The sequence below is a fragment of the Nicotiana tabacum genome, chromosome 24 (assembly GCF_000715075.1).
Source record: "Nicotiana tabacum cultivar K326 chromosome 24, ASM71507v2, whole genome shotgun sequence".
In the NCBI taxonomy this organism is placed as follows: domain Eukaryota; kingdom Viridiplantae; phylum Streptophyta; class Magnoliopsida; order Solanales; family Solanaceae; genus Nicotiana; species Nicotiana tabacum.
In genome coordinates, this window is record NC_134103.1 from 22,952,575 (window position 1) to 22,970,015 (window position 17,441).

The window sequence follows — 17,441 nt, forward strand, 5'->3', positions numbered from 1 at the left end:
TTCTCTTATGAATCGCTAATATTCTTTGCACGACTGAAGTAGTAGATTCTAGTTTTATAGAACACCATAAAATAGATGCACCTCCACATATAATAATAACTGGTATGCTGATACTGAAAATATATGTCATGTTTTAGATGTACATTCTTAGCATGATTGTTTGACTCTGGAGTATATTTAGTGATATTTGATATATATAAAACACTGTTTTATGTTTTTAGTAGCATTGAAGCTGAAAAGGATGAAAAGGCAATCAAAACTCAACCGAATGGTCAAAAGATTCTGAAGTTCTGCGGGCGGAACAGGACATGCTCCTAGTTCGCACATAACTGATTCGAGAGCTAAACGTCAAGTATGAAGTTTCCACTATTGCAACTGCCCAAGACAAGTTCTCTACCCATCTACCGTATGCAAATTAAAGTTCAGAGCAGGAAAATTGGACCATTACTACCGCAAGCGGGGAAGTCTTGTTCCAAACTTGCACACAAAAAAACATCAGAGTGGTGCAAAATAACTTTTGGTACTGCTGTTGGTGAACTTTAGTTTCTGCGGCCACACTACTCCAGTTCCTGCCAGCTCGATCATCAAGGAACACGTATGAAAGATCTGCAGGCGGTGCTAGCATGCCCCGGTGCACACATTCTGGCGGCCAGCCTTCTTAATTAGTCAAAAACAAATATGGTAAGTCTAAGTCAAAATCTAGATACCAATGTAAGGCTCTATTTTGGAGGACGACTTCGGAAAGGATGTTAGACTTTTAGAGAGTTTATTTTTCTACTTATCTTAGGTTAGTTTATAGAGGATCAACCCTAGTTTTTGTTGGGAAAAATAATCCCGCTCAGGAATAATATCCACGACAAATAATAATAAAACAAGAGAGTAACAACGACACCAACTCTTTTAATGGTTAAAATACAATATCCGAGTGGAGCAATATAATCACTATAATATTACAACTTAGTAGTGTCAAGAGACTACTACAATCTTGAAAGAAATAAGGCTCTTTAATTAAAACACCTCACTACAATATTACTCATACTCACTATTTATCTCACAGACTACAATCTGTGGATTACTCTCTCTAACTTCTATTGCTTCTCTCTTATTTTGGTGTGATTGAAATGAAGAATGGATGCCTCTATTTATAGTAAGAGATGTCATTCAACTACTACAAAGAAGATGTCTTGTTGTTGATTTAATCCTATAATTTTTTAACAAAGTTAGGCACCTCCCATTTTCTTCAACAAAGTTGTCAACAAAATTCGGCACCTCCCATTTTCTTCAACAAAGTTATCAACAAAGTTAGGCACCTCCCATTTTCTTCTTTGTTTTTCTTTAATATGAACCCTACAAATACCTCCCTTAATTTTGATTTTTCTTTTTCATTCCAAGACTTGATCTCAATCTCTGAAAATCCTCAAACTTAAGAGGTTTTGTAAAGATACCTGCAACTTGATCATGAGAGTTCACATATTTGAGCTTGACTTTCTTCTTGGCAATGCACTCTCTGATGAAGTGATATCTTGTATCTATATGCTTGCTTCGATCACGATATACCGGATTTTTGGCGAGTGCCTGTGCAGATTTGTTATCAATACAAATCTCTGTAGCTTCAATTTGTGGCAAATTGAGCTCCTCCAATAATCTTCTTAGCCAAATAGCATGATAGGTACATAATGTTGCTGCTATATATTCGGCTTCACAAGTCGAGAGAGTAACTATGAACTGTTTCTTTAAACTCCAATAAATAACAGAATCACCCAAGAAAAACACAAAGCCAGTTGTGCTTTTTCTATCATCAATAACTCCCGCATAATTACAATCACAGAATCCCATAAGATTGAAATCATTAGAAGAAGAATAAAATAACTCAAGGTCGATCGTACCTTTTAGGTAACAAAGAATTATTCTAGTGACTTTCAAATGGGTGGAGGTAGGAGCTTCCATGAAGCGACTTACTACTCCAACTGCAAAGAGTATATCTGGCCTGGTACAAGTCAAGTACCTCAAACTTCCCACAAGACTTTTGAAAAATGTGGGATCTACATTTTCTCCTTCATCAAAATTGGACAATTTTGTCCCACTCTCCATCGGTGTGTTCACGGGGTTGCAATCGAGCATGTTGAACTTCTTCAAGATCTCCTTTGTATAGCTTTCTTGAGAGATAAAAATTTCATCCTCCATCTGCTTCACTTCCAGGCCCAAGTAGTATGACATGAGCCCTACATCTGTCATCTCGAACTCACGAGACATATCTTTCTTAAAAGTTTCAAACAAACTTGGGTTATTACCCGCGAAAATAAGATTATCAACATAAAGACAAACAAGTAAGATATCTCTATTAGTATGAACTTTAAGGTAAAGAGAATATTCATGGAGACAACGAGTAAACCTATTGTCTTTAAAATACTTGTCGATGTAACTATTCCATGCTCGCGGAGCTTGCTTTAATCCATATAAATCTTTCTTCAACCGCAACACTTTATCTTTATGGTTTTTGACCAAAAAGCCCAATGGTTGTTCAACATAGACTTCTTCTTCAAGGCAGCCATTCAAAAAAGCTGACTTGACATCTAGTTGATGGATCTTCCACTTCATTTGCGCCGCCAAAGAGATAAGCAAATGAATTGTCTCCATGCGGGCAACAGGTGCATAGACTTCTTTATAGTCAATGCCTTGCCTTTGCTTGTAGCCTTTGGCCACAAGTCGTGCCTTGTATCTCTTCACATCTCCATTAGTATTCTTCTTTACCTTGTATACCCATTTAACTCCAATTGCTCGATGACCCTTGGGAAGTGTTGTTAACTCCCAAGTGTTGTTCTTCTCTATTGAATCGATCTCCTCCTGCATGGCTTGTCTCCACCTTTTGTCTTCAACAGCTTCATCAAAGTTCATTGGTTCACTATCAGCAAAGAGACAATATAAAATATCAAAATTAGTAACTTCCTCTGTGTCCTCATAGAGCTCTTGAATACTCCTTGTCCTTTACGATTGTTCAATTGAACTCGTATCATAGCCAACAAACGCATGGTTGACGCTTCGATCGTCAAGCTTCACTCTCTCTTGATGTGGCACATGAGCATAGGCTATGGTCCCAAAGATTCTCAAGTGCTTGACACTTGACTTTCTTCCACTTCATGCTTTTTGAGGGGTTTGATCTCTAACAGTCTTTGTTGGAGACCTGTTGTTCAAATAAACTGCACAAGATACAGCTTCTGTCCAAAATTCCTTGGGCATATTTTTAGCTTTTAACATACATCTAGCTATATTAAGAATCGTTCGATTCTTTCTCTCTGCAACTCCATTTTGTTGGGGTGAATAGGGTACCGTTAGAGGGCGACGAATTCCATGAGATTTACAAAAGTCATTAAAGTTTTTTGAAGTGAATTCGCCTCCTCTATCAGACCTTAAAGCTTTTATTTCATAGCCACTTTCTTTTTCTGCAAGTACTTTGAAATTTTTAAAAGCAGCAAAAGCTTCAGATTTTTGGTTCAAGAAATAAACCCAAGTCTTTCTACCAAAGTCATCAATGAAAAGTAGAAAGTATTTACTTTTACCAAAGGAATGTGGATTGATTGGTCCACACACATCAGTGTGAACAAGCTGAAGCGGCTTGGTTGATCTTGACATGGCCTCCTTTGGAAAACGCCTCCTTGTATTTTTTCCAAGATGACAAGCTTCACACAATTGATTGGGATGGCTTATTGATGGTATCCCATGCACCATGTTCTTTTCTTCCATTGATTTGAGCGCTTCAAAATTTAAGTGCCCAAATCGCATGTGCCAACACCATGATTCATCTTGCACATTAGCCTTTAAATACTTTGCGTCAATTGTCTTAAGATTTAGAGAGAATAATATATTCTTAGCCATATGCACTTTAGCAATTAGAATTCCACTTGAATATCTAAGCCAAAGATGCATATTTTTCATGTGGATGTCATATTCCTTTTCAAGAAGTTGGCCCAAACTCAAAATATTACTTTTTAATTTTGGGACATAATAAACATCTTGAATTAACTTGTGACTACCATATTTATAGGAGATCAGAATCGTACATATCCCTTCAATTTGAATCTTTGAAGTATCTCCAAAGGACACATTACCTCTTACCGTTTTATTGATCTCCACAAAATTCTCTTTATATCCACACATATGATTGCTTGCTTCATTGTCCAAATACCACGAGCTGCAATCATCCTTGTCTTCTTCCTTGTGTGCCATCAACAATGTTGACTCAACTTCTTCTTTCTTGTCATCAACAAGGTTAGCTTTTTCTTCAACATTGCTACGACATTCCCAAAAGTAATGGCCAAATTTATGACAATTATAACACTCAATTTTTGATTTGTCATATCTTTGTCCATTATTTTCTTAGTAGTAGACCCGTCCTCTTCCTCCTCTATGTCCACGACCACGACCTCTGAATGTCTGGTGAATTTTAACTTCATTGTTGAAGTTGTTAGCGTTGCTTCTTCCTCTTCCATGACTGCCACGACCTCGTCCCCGTCCATTCCCTCGATAGCTCTTTTCACCTCCATAATCTTTGAAGGATGCTTGAGTTTTAAGAAGTTGCTCCAATGGCACTTCTTGTCTCCTCTTGATATTTTCTTCATGGGTCTGTAAAGAACCCTCCAATTGCTCTACCATTATAGAGTCTAAATCTTTAGACTCCTCAATAGCACACACCATAAAATCAAATTTAGGTGTTAAAATATGAAGGATCATTTCTACCACACGGACATCTTTTATGTCCTCCCCATATCTTCTGAATTGATTTACAACAACCTTCACTTTTGAACAATAATCTGAAATGCATTCAGATTCTTTTATTTTTAAAACTTCAAAATCATCCCTTAGAGTTTGAAGTTTTACCTTCCTCACCTTGTCAACTCGTTGAAGAGAATTTTGTAAAATCTCCCAAGCTTCCTTTGAGGTGTTAGCATCTGCCACCTTCTCGAACATGGCATCATTCAGACATTGATGGATGAGCGCGAGGGCTTGCTGATCCTTCTTCCTTGTCTTTGCCAAGACATCTTTTTCATTTTGAGGCAGATCTTCCTCATTATCGGGTTTTGCATACCCTCTATCTAGGATTTCCCACATATCCTGAGAGCTAAGAATGACTTTCATACGTAGACGCCATTTCTTATAATTATCTTTTGTGAGACGAGGGTACTGAAAATACAGCGTACCATTATTTGTCATGGCTCTGATACCACGTTGTTGGAAAAAATAATCCCGCCCAGGAATAATATCCACGACAAATAATAATAACACAAGAGAGTAACAACGACACCAACTCTTTTAATGAGTAAAATACAATACCCGAGCGGAGCAATATAACCACTATAATATTACAACTTAGTAGTGTCAAGAGACTACTACAATATTGAAAGAAATAACACTCTTTAATTAAAATACCTCACTACAATATTACTCACTCACTATTTATCTTTACAATTTGTGGATTACTCTCTCTAACTTCTATTGCTTCTCTCTTATTTTGGTGTGATTGAAATGAAGAATGGAGGCCTCTATTTATAGTAAGAGATGTCATTCAACTACTATAAAGAAGATGTCTTGTTGTTGATTTAGTCCTATAGTATTTCAACAAAGTTAGGTACCTCCTATTTTTTTCAACAAAATTGTCAATAAAGTTAGGCACCTCCCATTTTCTTCAACAAAGTTGTCAACAAAATTAGGCACCTCCCATTTTGTTCAATAAAGTTGTCAACAAAGTTAGGCACCTCCCATTTTCTTCTTTGTATTTCTTTAATATGAGACCCACAATTTTCATTGTTGAAGAAGGAAGACAATTTCATCAAGCTTTTGAAGTTAAGATTCAATTTTCAGAGTTTCTTCTATTTCTTAATCTTCTCTTGTGTTCTTCATTGTTATATTTGATCCTTAGTCTTATGAAATCTTCCATGAGTATGATTATGCATGACAACTTGTTTGGATGGTTGTTACATGTTGTATTGTATAGTAATGTTACTTTAAATACAATATTTATTTTAATTATTACTTAAATTTTATTGTAATGTATCATCAAATCTATCGTTACGTTATGAAGAAAAGTGCCACTTTATGTAACGACTAATTTGTTGTGGTCGCGACGTTGCCTTGTTTTTCTCTCATCTTGCCCATCCTTATTATTAAATAATTCTATTTTATCTTTTATCCTACCTTTTTGGATAATAATTCTATTCTTGTATCTTACTGTTTTTTTGTAATATTGCTAGTTTATTCTTCATATTATTGGTGTATTACATCATAAAATGATGACGAACAATACAATCTATCAAAATATTATATACATAAAAATGATACAACAATATAACACGATACGATACATTATAAAGTGACACATAACAACCATCCAGACAAGTTGTTAAGCATGCTTGGGATATGTCAGGATTAGTTCGCTCAATGCGAGTTAAACTTGTTATTTTGCTCAGCTGCAAGTAAACATGAAATCAATTCAGAATTTTTTAAAAGTATTTTTCAAAGTACTGCTACTTTAATAACAACTAGTTGGGTCAGCCCGGGATGATTTTCTAAATGTTTATACAATCAAACACTAAACAGAACTAATAGGAAAGAAGGTCTACTTATAATTAGAGTAAAATATATATGTCATAGCAAAACCAAGATGTAAAATATATAATCTTGTGCATATAGAGAAATCAAGGAGTAGTTTCATTGAGCAGAATTTTACTACTAACATATATATGTACGGAATCATGGTAATGACAGTTAATGTTTATACATGCAATGTATTCCATCATATCCAAAGATGCAGAAATTCGATTTTAGTAGTTGAGTTGCTCTGTCAGATCTCATAGTACTAAGGCCAATGAAACCAATTTTCTTTAATTTGATTGGTCAGTTCCTCAAGTTGTAACTTTTAGTTGATTGCATCAGCTATATGTACTTAATTAAACGTTTCCAAACCTGTATCACACTATGATACCTGTGGTAGACACTGCAAAATCAATCACATGAATGTTTTTGCAAAATATGCATGACGAAGCAATCACATCAAATGTTTGGCAAAAAACACATAATACCTACAAGAGTCAATTTGTTCATATTGATCATAACATAATTATAGACGTATCACCATAAATTGTAGAAGAGAGCTCCTACTCACTGTTAGCTACAGCATTGCCATGCCCATCATACGCCAGCCTCCTGTTCTTTATCATCAGAGGATAACCAAACAGATCCCATGCTCGTTTAACACTTTCAAGATTATTAATCTGTTTTAAGCATATGTTTCCATCAATGGTAAGAAAAATATTGAAAATGTATTAGAAGGGGTATAGTCTGCGTACATACTACCCTCTCCAAACTCCACATATCACCATAATACTGAGTATGTTGTTGTTATTATTGTTGTTGTATTAGAAGGGGAAGAAAAGTTAGTACAACAGTTTTATAAACCCACCTGCATAATCTAGGAAGTGTAATTGCATGTTGAGAAAAGTGGATCTTCTGAAGATATTTATCCTGTTACAAAATACAATAATTGAACCAAACAAAAATTGATAATCCTTGGAGTAAGAAAACTAAATTGTTAAAAAGTAAAAACACTACAAGCAAAAACTGTTGTTTCATCCAAATTTATAGGATATAAAGACTAACTTGGATTATACGAATAGTAGAGGCTTTAGGTTCATAATCCACACCTTGACGTTCAAGATTCTCAAGTGTACCCACATCAACATGCTCGATCTCAGCCATTAGAACTCCGCACGTAACTTTAATATTCAAATTAACTTGCAGAATAGTCAAAACAGCAAAGATATATTTGACCAAAAAAAACCTTTTTTCAAATTCTTTAACGGAGACACTATCATCATAACTTCTCACCACATGATCATGTGCTAATATTGATACTCTAAGAGTATGCATATAATTTTTATCGCTGAGTTGCATCGCATTTCATATGCACACTTGACATGTAGGCATAGAGATATATTTTTCTCTTGCCATTTGAAAATAAAACATTTACCTGTAGAAAGCTTTAGGAAAATTACAGTTTTCAAAATTACTCATACTTTTGATTTTTTCGGTGAAGGATTTGGGATTTACTGTTATACTTGAAAAGTATGCCTATTTTTTCGTAACTGTGAATTAGCCTAGCATTATATCTCTTAGTTACTTCCTGTACCATTTTTTATTATATTGTAATGCATTGTTGCTAGTTATTAGAGTTGGACTCTGACCCTTGTCCCAACTCGTCACTACTTCCAACCTAAGGTTAGGTTTGTTAGTTATTGAGTACATGGGGTCGGTTGTACTCATACTCTACTTGCACCTTGCGTGCAGACTTGAATGTTGATGTTGCTGTATATGAAGAGAGCTAGCATTGAAGACGTACCCGCATTCCGGTAATAGCTGCCTCTTGTTCATGGTAACTCTAGACTTAGGAAAAATCTGTTTATGTATAATTCAGACAGATGATGTATTTTATTTTACACTAGCTTTATAAACTCTAAATCTCAAAAGCTCATGATTTGTATTACGAGTACTTGGGAAATGTATAAGATTCAGATATTTTCTTTTATTTATTTATCTCATTAAATTTCATTGAAATTGGTTTATTGTCAATTGACTTACCTAGCGGGTTGGGTTAGGTGCCATCACACCTAGTTTGATTTTGGGACGTGACAATAGAGGTATACCCAAGTATTTGAATGGTAGTTCCCCATAGGTGTATCCTTACAGTTGTAAAAAATTATATCCCTTTCTTCCTGTTTCATCCCTCCACAATATAATGAACTTTTGCCTAGGTTAGCTTGTAAACCTGAGGCAAAGGAAAATTGATGAAAACACTGATGAAGGTGATATACAGACCCCACATCTCCATGAGCAAAGAGTAAGAGGTTATCTGCAAAGGACAAATGTGTAATCCCTAGCTTAGCACATTTGGGGTAAAATTTGAAGGCCTTCTCATCTTTCAAATTGTTCATTTTCCTGCGAAGATACTCCATTGCTATGCAAAAAAGGATAGGGGACATGTGATCCCCTTGTCTCAGGCCCCTTCCAACAGTAAATGGTTCAGTTGGCTCATTATTGATCAAGATAAAGTAGTTCACTGTTTTAAGGCATTCTATAATCCAATCAATGAATTTTCTAGGAAAAGCCAATTACTCGAGAACCTGTTCAAAATAGCACCATTCAACGGTGTAATAAGCCTTTTGAATATCAATTTTGATCATACACCTAAGAGACACATGCTTCCTAATGTAATCCTGGACTAGCTCATGAGCCAATATGATGTTATCTGCTATTTTCCTCCCTAGTATGAAGCATGCTTGTGCTTCATAGATAATGTCATGCATCACCTTTTATAATCTTGATGCTAAGACTTTTGAGATAATTTTATATAGAACAGTGCAATAGAAAATTGGTCTATATTCTTTCACTGTGAGAGGATTCTCAGACTTAGGGATCAATGTGAGTGAAGTGCAATTAAGAGATCTATGTAGCTTCCCTGTGGTGAGGAATGTTAAAACAACTAAGTTTACCTCTTCCTTGATTATATGCCAGGTGTTTTTGAAAAAGATTATATTGTACCCATCAACCCAGGTGCCTTGTCATAACTAATCGAGAATAGGTTGTCATAAATCTTAGCAATATTAACAACTAACAACCTCACACAATGCTAATTATTGTTGATGAGTTGACTTTGGTCCTTTCTGCTTGATCAACCTATTTATAGCATGTAGTTCCTTGGCTGAGGTGCCCATTAGGCTTCTGTAAAAGGTGATGATTTCATCTTTTATAGCCTTTGGATCGATGATCTTATTTCTTTCTAGTGTATTGAGTTTCATTATTTGTTTCCTGACTGTTCTCTTCTTTATTACTGCTACGAAGTACTTGGTGTTGGAATCATCCAATTTGATCCATCTAATTCTAGATTTCGGTCTCATCACACTCTCCTCTATTAAAGACCATTTTTCCAAGTCTTGAGCTACCTCTTTCTCTTTTATCACCAGTTCATCTGTATACTGCTGAGCTATTTGTTCCTGTACAAGTTTCAACTGTTGTCTAGTGATGTCAATCTTCTGTGAGATATAGCTAAATTCTTCTTTATAGAGCTTCTTGCACAAAGGTTTCAAGGCCTTCAGCTTCATCCAAATATTCTTCATAGGGTTGTTATCTAACTGTTTTTGTCATACCTCCTTAACAAGTTATTCAAACTGACTATGTATGGTAAGTCCAAATGTTAATGAACCTGAAAGGAGTCTTAGGTGGTTTGTTTGCAGATTTCATTAACCCTTTTTGCATATGTCATTAACCTTTTTTCTTTTAATAATGATGGCTATTATACCTCACCTATTTTATCGGGTATTTGTTACAACTTTCACTATCATAAGTGTTAGATAAATCTGCTAGTTAAAGTTTGGGGTATTGATACTTTTAACCCACGCCAGAAACTATTTACATATGCTAGCCGAAAAAGTATATAAAATTTGTATAATTTTTGTATATAACATACAAAATGTATAGATGTAACGACCCGATCGATATTTTCGAGAGTTGTAGACCTGTTCCCCTATTTGCTGCTCATTGTTTACTTTATAGTTGTTATGTGACTTGCCCGGTAGTCGGGTCGGGTCCGGAGGGATTTAAGAATGAATTGAGAAACTTAGTCTCAAAATTGAAAGTTTAAGTTGAAATGGTTGTCTGGATGTTGACTTGTGTGTAAACTACTCCGTAATGGAGTCGTGATGGTTCCGTTAGCACCGTTTGGTGATTTTGGACTTAGGAGCATGTCCGGATTGTGATTTGGAGGTCCGTAGTTGAATTAGGCTTGAAATGGCAAAAATTGGATTCTTGAAAAGTTTGACCGAGAATGGACTTTTTGCAATCATGGTCGGATTCCGTTCCAAAATTGGAGTAGGCCTGTGGTGTCATTTGTGACTTGTGTGCAAAATTTGAGGTCAATCGGACGTGATTTGATAGTTTTCGGCATCGTTCATAGAAGTTAGAATTTCCTTAGTGTTAATAGGCTTGAATTGTGGTGCGATTTGTGTCTCTCATGTCGTTTGATATGATTTGAGGGCTCGACTAAGTTGGTATCGTGTTTTAGGACTTATTGGTATATTTGGTCGAGGTCTTGGGGGCATCGGGTTGATTTCGAATGGTGTTCGAATTAAAATTTGAGTTTGAGTGACTGCGGCAGTTGAAGCCTTCTGGTGCGATGAGTTTTCGCACCTGCGTGGTCGTAGATGCGGCGGGAGGGGCGTAGAAGAGGAGTTTGGTTGCGCAGGTGCGATAGGAATTCCGCACCTGCGGTTGCGCTGATGCGAGGGTAGGATTGCAGAAGCGGAGGCTCAGTCCCAGTGGTTCACCGCAAAAGCGACGCCGCAGATGTGGTTAAGTTTTCAAAGAAGCGAAAGGGCTGGATAGAACATTTAAATTCAAGGGTTCGCGATGTTGCTTCATTTTAAACATTTCAAGCTCAGGTTTGGGTGATTCTTGAGAGGATCTTTGAGGGGTTTCTTGAGGTAATTCCCTTGTCCTCATTTTTGATCAATAATCTTGTGACTTGGTCAATTCTATGGAACTGTGTAGTTGAATAATCTGTTGTTATCCATTCATTCTCTATGTATTAGAGAAATGAAACTACAAATCATGTTAGAAATCATGTTTAGACTATGTTTTGGCACTGTAGGGACCCACATATGTCGTGTACATGTTGAATTATCTGCTAAATTGCTATTATGCACTCAGTCACAACTTTACTTGCATATTACATCTCAGTTTCTATTGTTCATTATTGATGTATTATATCATTGCTGTTTGGGCTGATTATCATAATTTCTGAGAGCCCGAGAGACTAGAGAGATTGATGACTGAGTGAGGCCGAGGGCCTGATGGTGAGGATATTTATGGGATCGGGTTGCACGCTGCAACATGTTTTATTGATTTATGCCATGATTGGCTTGTTATAGTGCTTGGGCTAAAGGAGCCTCTCCGGAGTCTATACACACCCCAATAAGCGCAGGTACCTACTGAGTGCGAGTGCCGAGTGCTGAGAGATTGAGAGGAATGAGTGACTGTAAGGAATGAGTGATTGCGAGGTTGGAGTGAATGGGACGACTGAGTCACTGTTGCTCTGAGATGATGCATTTGACTTTCATTTCTTTTGCACTTCAGCTGTCATATATCACCGCCTTGTAACTTTTGAGAGATATTATATTCTGTTCCACCTGAACTTGACATGGATTAACTGTTGTGGCCTAAATTGTTGAACTTGAAAGCATGCCTACCTTCATATGTGAAAATTACTGTAATTGAACTATAACTGTAAAGCTCGTCACTACTTTCAGTCCATTATTTAGTCTTGTTACTTACTGAGTTGGTTGTACTCATGCTACACCATATACTTCGCGTGCTGATTCAGGTAGCTGATCATGTGGAGATTTATAGGTAGCTGCCTGGCATTTCACAGACCTTGTCTCTCCTTCCCTGTAAGGACCCGATCGGTCGTTTTGAGTATTTTCACTTAGCTTGGTAGTTTGAGGACACAAGTATCTCCACATGATCTATTATGACTTGTTTGAATCGTCGGTTTTAGTTTTCAGGTTGTTCGGAATCAATTTGGAGGAATGAACTTCATGATTGAAGCTTTAAGTTGGAAAAGTTGACCAAGTTTGGCTTTTGTGTATTTGACATCAGATCGGAGTTTTGATGGTTTTGTTAGGTCCGAATAGTGATTTTGGACTTAGGCGTATGCCGGGATTTGCATTTGGATATTTCTTGAAGGTTCTAGCGTTAATTGGCGAAAGTTGACAATTTGGAGTTTTGGAATGTTCATAAGTTTGACCGGAAGTTGACTTTGATGATATCGTATTTGGATTTTGGTTCTAGGAGTTGTAATAGCTTCGTTATGTCATTTGAAAGTTGTGTGCAAAATTTGAGGTCATTCCAAGTTGATTTGATATGGTTCGACACGAGTTTTGAAAGTTGAAAGTTCAAAACTTTATTAAGTTTGATTTGAGGTACGATTCGTGGTTTTTATGTTCTTTGATATGATTTGAAGCTTCGAATAAGTTTGTATCGTATTTTAAGGCTTGTTGGTATGAATGAATGGGGACCCGGGGGGCTCGGGTGCATTTTGGATCATTAGTTGAGAAACTAGTTAAGTTAAGGATTTGGAGTTTGACCATGGTCAATATCAGGTCAAGATGACATCGTTTTGGTGTTTTGAGTGCGCGAGCATGTGCGTAGAGTGTTTTATAATTGAATTGCATATATGGTTTGTGTCCGGGAGGTTCCGAATGAGTTTTAGGTGCTAAAACGAAAATTCTTTCGTTGCTGATTTTCTGTTGTAAAATAATTACGAAAATGTCATTTTTTATTCCTTAAATTTCCAAACTTCATTTAAAACTTCAAAACATCATATCTCCCTCATTTTAAGGCCAAATTAGGTGATTCAAAAGTCTAACTTGACTGCAATTTCACAAGGAATCCATTGAAGGCATCAAAAGTAAGTTTTAGGATTGTTTGGCACACAAAATGAGGCAGAACAACTGGACAAAATTATTTAATATCGAGGGTTTGTTCATTTGGTCATATTTTGAGTTGGGGAGCTCGGATTTAGGTAATGTTTGAGGCGATTTTCACCATATGAATTGAAGTAAATGTTCTCTATTCGGTTTTGGTTATATTTCGTGAATCTATTTTTGTTTTTGGTAATTGGATTGTGGATTTTAAAGAGAAAATTGGGAGTTTTTGTCCAAAGTTTCATAGAGTGAACGTTTGAGTTTTGAACATCGTTTCAGAGTCGGATTTGGGTGAAACTAATATGGTTGGACTCGTAATTGAATGTTTTGTCGGATTTTGTATGTTTCATCAGTTTCCGAGGCACGGGCCCGGGTTTGACCTTTTGGTCGATTTCGGGATTTTGATTAATGATTTGACCTTTATCGATTGAGTTTGTTTCCTTTGTCACGACCCCAAATCCACTAGTTGTGATGGAACCTAACCCAACCCGCTAGGTAAGCCAACTAGTAACTATCCAATTCCAATGATATTAGCAAGACACATAAACAATAGCAATTTACTGAATTTTATACATTTCCCAAGGACTGGTAGTACAAATCATGAGCTTCTAGGAATAGAGTTTTCAAAGCGGAAATGAAGTAAATACATCATATGTTTGAAACAGAGTTTTATAGATCTAAGGCTACCATGAACAAGAGACAGATACAACCGGGATGCAGGTACACTTACCCCAGTCCACAAGATGAACATTGCTCCAAGAATCTCCTCAATCCGAGCTTGGAAGTGTTAAAATGAAACCAAAATCGTGAACCCTTGTATTTAACATTCTGCCCAACACTTTCACACTTGCGGCACGTTAGCCGCTTCTGCGGCATCACATTTGCGATCAAAAGACGCTTCTATGGAGAAGCACTAGGGGTCTTCCTTCGCACCTGTAGTAAAAACTCTGTTGCTGCGCACACGCAGATGCGAGTCCAATTTGCGCTCCTGCGCTTAAGTTCGCTCTTTCGCCTCTCGCATCGCATTTGCGCCTTCGCAGATGCGAATAAATCCTCCGCTTATGCGGACTCCTGCTCCCAGCAACACCTTTGCTCCTGCGACTCCTTTGTTGCTTCTGCGACTCCTTTGTTGCTTCTGTGACTATCGCACCTGCACAAAACCAGTTGCAGGTGCGATCACACCAGAACCAGCAGTCTTCAATAATGCACAATGCAATGAAAGTGATCTGAACCTCGTCTGAAACTCATCCGAGCCAATCGGGACCCCGTCCGAATATATCAACAAGTCCAATAATATAACACGGACCTACTCGAGGCCTAATCACACATAACAATATCAAAACGATGAATCACACCTCTACTCAAAATCAATGAACTTTGAAACTTTAAACTTTCACAACCGATGCCGAAACCTATCAAATCACGTCCGATTGACCTCAAATTTTGCATACAACTCACATTCGACATTACGGACTTGCTCCAACTTCCGGAATCAGAATCCAACCCCGATATTAAAAAGTCCACTCCCGGTCAAACTTTTCAAAATTTTAACTTCCGCCATTTCGAGCCAAATTCAACCACGGACCTCCAAATCAAAATCTGGACGCGCTCCTAAGTCTAAAATCACCAAACAGATCTAACAAAACCATCAAAATTCCAATTCGAGGTCAAATGCTAAAAAGTCAAACTTAGTCAACTCTTTCAATTTTAAAGCTTCCTAGTTGAGAATCATTCTTCCAAATCAGTCCTGAATAACCTAAAAACCAAAACCGACGATTCACACAAATCAAAATACATCATACGAAGCTACTCATGCTCGTAAACTACTGAGCGAAGTGCAAATTCTCAAAATGACCTGTTGGTCGTTACACCCTTTGCCTTTATTTGGTGTATTTGAGTTACTTTTGGCTAGTTTCGAGCAGTTCGAATGTCGGTATGCATGAGATGACATTTTGGGGTATCATTTGGCTTGATCGGTATTGGATTTGGCTTGTTCGATGTAAGTAACACTTCTAAACTTGGTACTGAGGGTATGAAACCCCAGATTGTGTGTTATGGGATTGATGTTACGGTGACGCGCATGCTAGGTGACGGGTGTGCGGGCGTGCACCGTGTGAATTGTGATTTAGTCAATTCCATGAAACTGTGTAGCTATCTTCTATGGATATCTTCACTATACTCTATGTGTTAGAACACCTTAGATGTAATTCATGCTAGAAATCATACTTAGGCATATGTTGGTACTATTGGGACCCACTGAGGTCATTTCTGTTGTCGAATTGTATGTTTAAATTGAAGTTTCGTACTCAGTCATATTTTTTCATTGCATATCATATCTCAGTCTCTGTTGCTATTTATTGATACACCATATCATCATTTTTGGGCTAGTTTCATGATATTGTGAGCTAGAGAGACTGGAGAGTTTGATGACTGAGTGAGGCCGGGGGCTTGATTGTGAGTGATATTTATGGGATCGGGCTGCACGCCGCAACATGCTTTATTGATGTATGCTTGGATCTGGCTTATTATAGCGCTTAGGCTGAAGGAGCCTCTCCGGAGTCTGTACACACCCCCAATGAGCGCAATTGATTTATATTGAGGGATAGATCTTCCCTGGGCATGGATCTTGCCCGAATCATTTATATCTGGGGATGGATCTTCCCTTGGGCTGGTTGGCCTTATACAGTACTGAGTGGCTGGCTTTCAGTTGATATATATTTATATTTGGGATGGATCTTTCCTATGCTGGATTTGCCATATATAGTACTGAGTGATGAAGCATGTCGAGTGATTGAGTATGATGAATGGAAAGTGTGAGACAGTGAGATTGAGTACTCCGAGAGTGTGAGTACATGAGTTCATCACTGAGATACATTGAATTTGACATGCGTACTTGAGATACATGCATAGAGATGCATTTCTTTCTCCTACTCGATTTTGGTGACATTCATGATTTCACCTGCATAGTGACATGTAGGCATATAGATGTACTTTCCTCATGCTATCTGAAAAATGAAACATCTTATTTATTGTTGAAAAGTTTTGGGGAAAAATCACAGTTTTACAAACTTACTCATATTTTGGTGATTTTGGTAGAAGAATTGGGTTTTCACTGATACACTTGAAAAACATGCCTATGCTTTTGGAACTGTGAACGAGATGAGCATCTTATATCTGAGTATGTTTCTTGTACCATTATTATTATGTTGTTGTGAACTGTTGTTGGCTATTGGTGTTAGACTCCGACCTATATTTCAGCTCGTCACTACTTTCAACCTAAAGGTTAGGTTTGTTACTTATTGAGTACATGTGGTCGGTTGTACTCATACTACACTTCTGCACCTTGCGTGCAGATGTTGGATGTTGATGTTGCTATGTTTGAAGGGAGCTAGTAGTAAAAATTTAGCTACTCATGCTTGGGTTTGAAGAAAAAGAAGAAGAAAGACTAATTGAACTCATAATGTAAGCTTAAAATAATAAAATCTATTGTAAAGTACACCAAAATATAGTAAACTTCCAAAAGAGGCAAAGAAAAATGGCTACAGTACTTGCTGATGTCAAAAACTTAACCTAATTTCGTGAAACTCTTCGATTTATACTTAGCATATTAATCGGGCAGGCCAGCCCAATTACTGCCCGGTTCAACCCGATTCATTCCAGGTCAGCCCGGTACGATAGTGGTTGGGGATGTATTGGGGAGGGTTGGGCGGGGAGTCGGGCGAGAGCGTACACATTTTGCTAACCGATGCCCCGGAACCCGGTTAGCCTGGTTACCCGTTACCGAGTTTTTTACCGGGATACAGCCCGGTCCAGCCCGGTTACAGTTGTAATTATTTTTTAAAAAACATTCTGGACTGTTGCCAACGGTCAAATTCAAAAATGACCATTGGGCAATGGACATGTTTTGAAAAAATG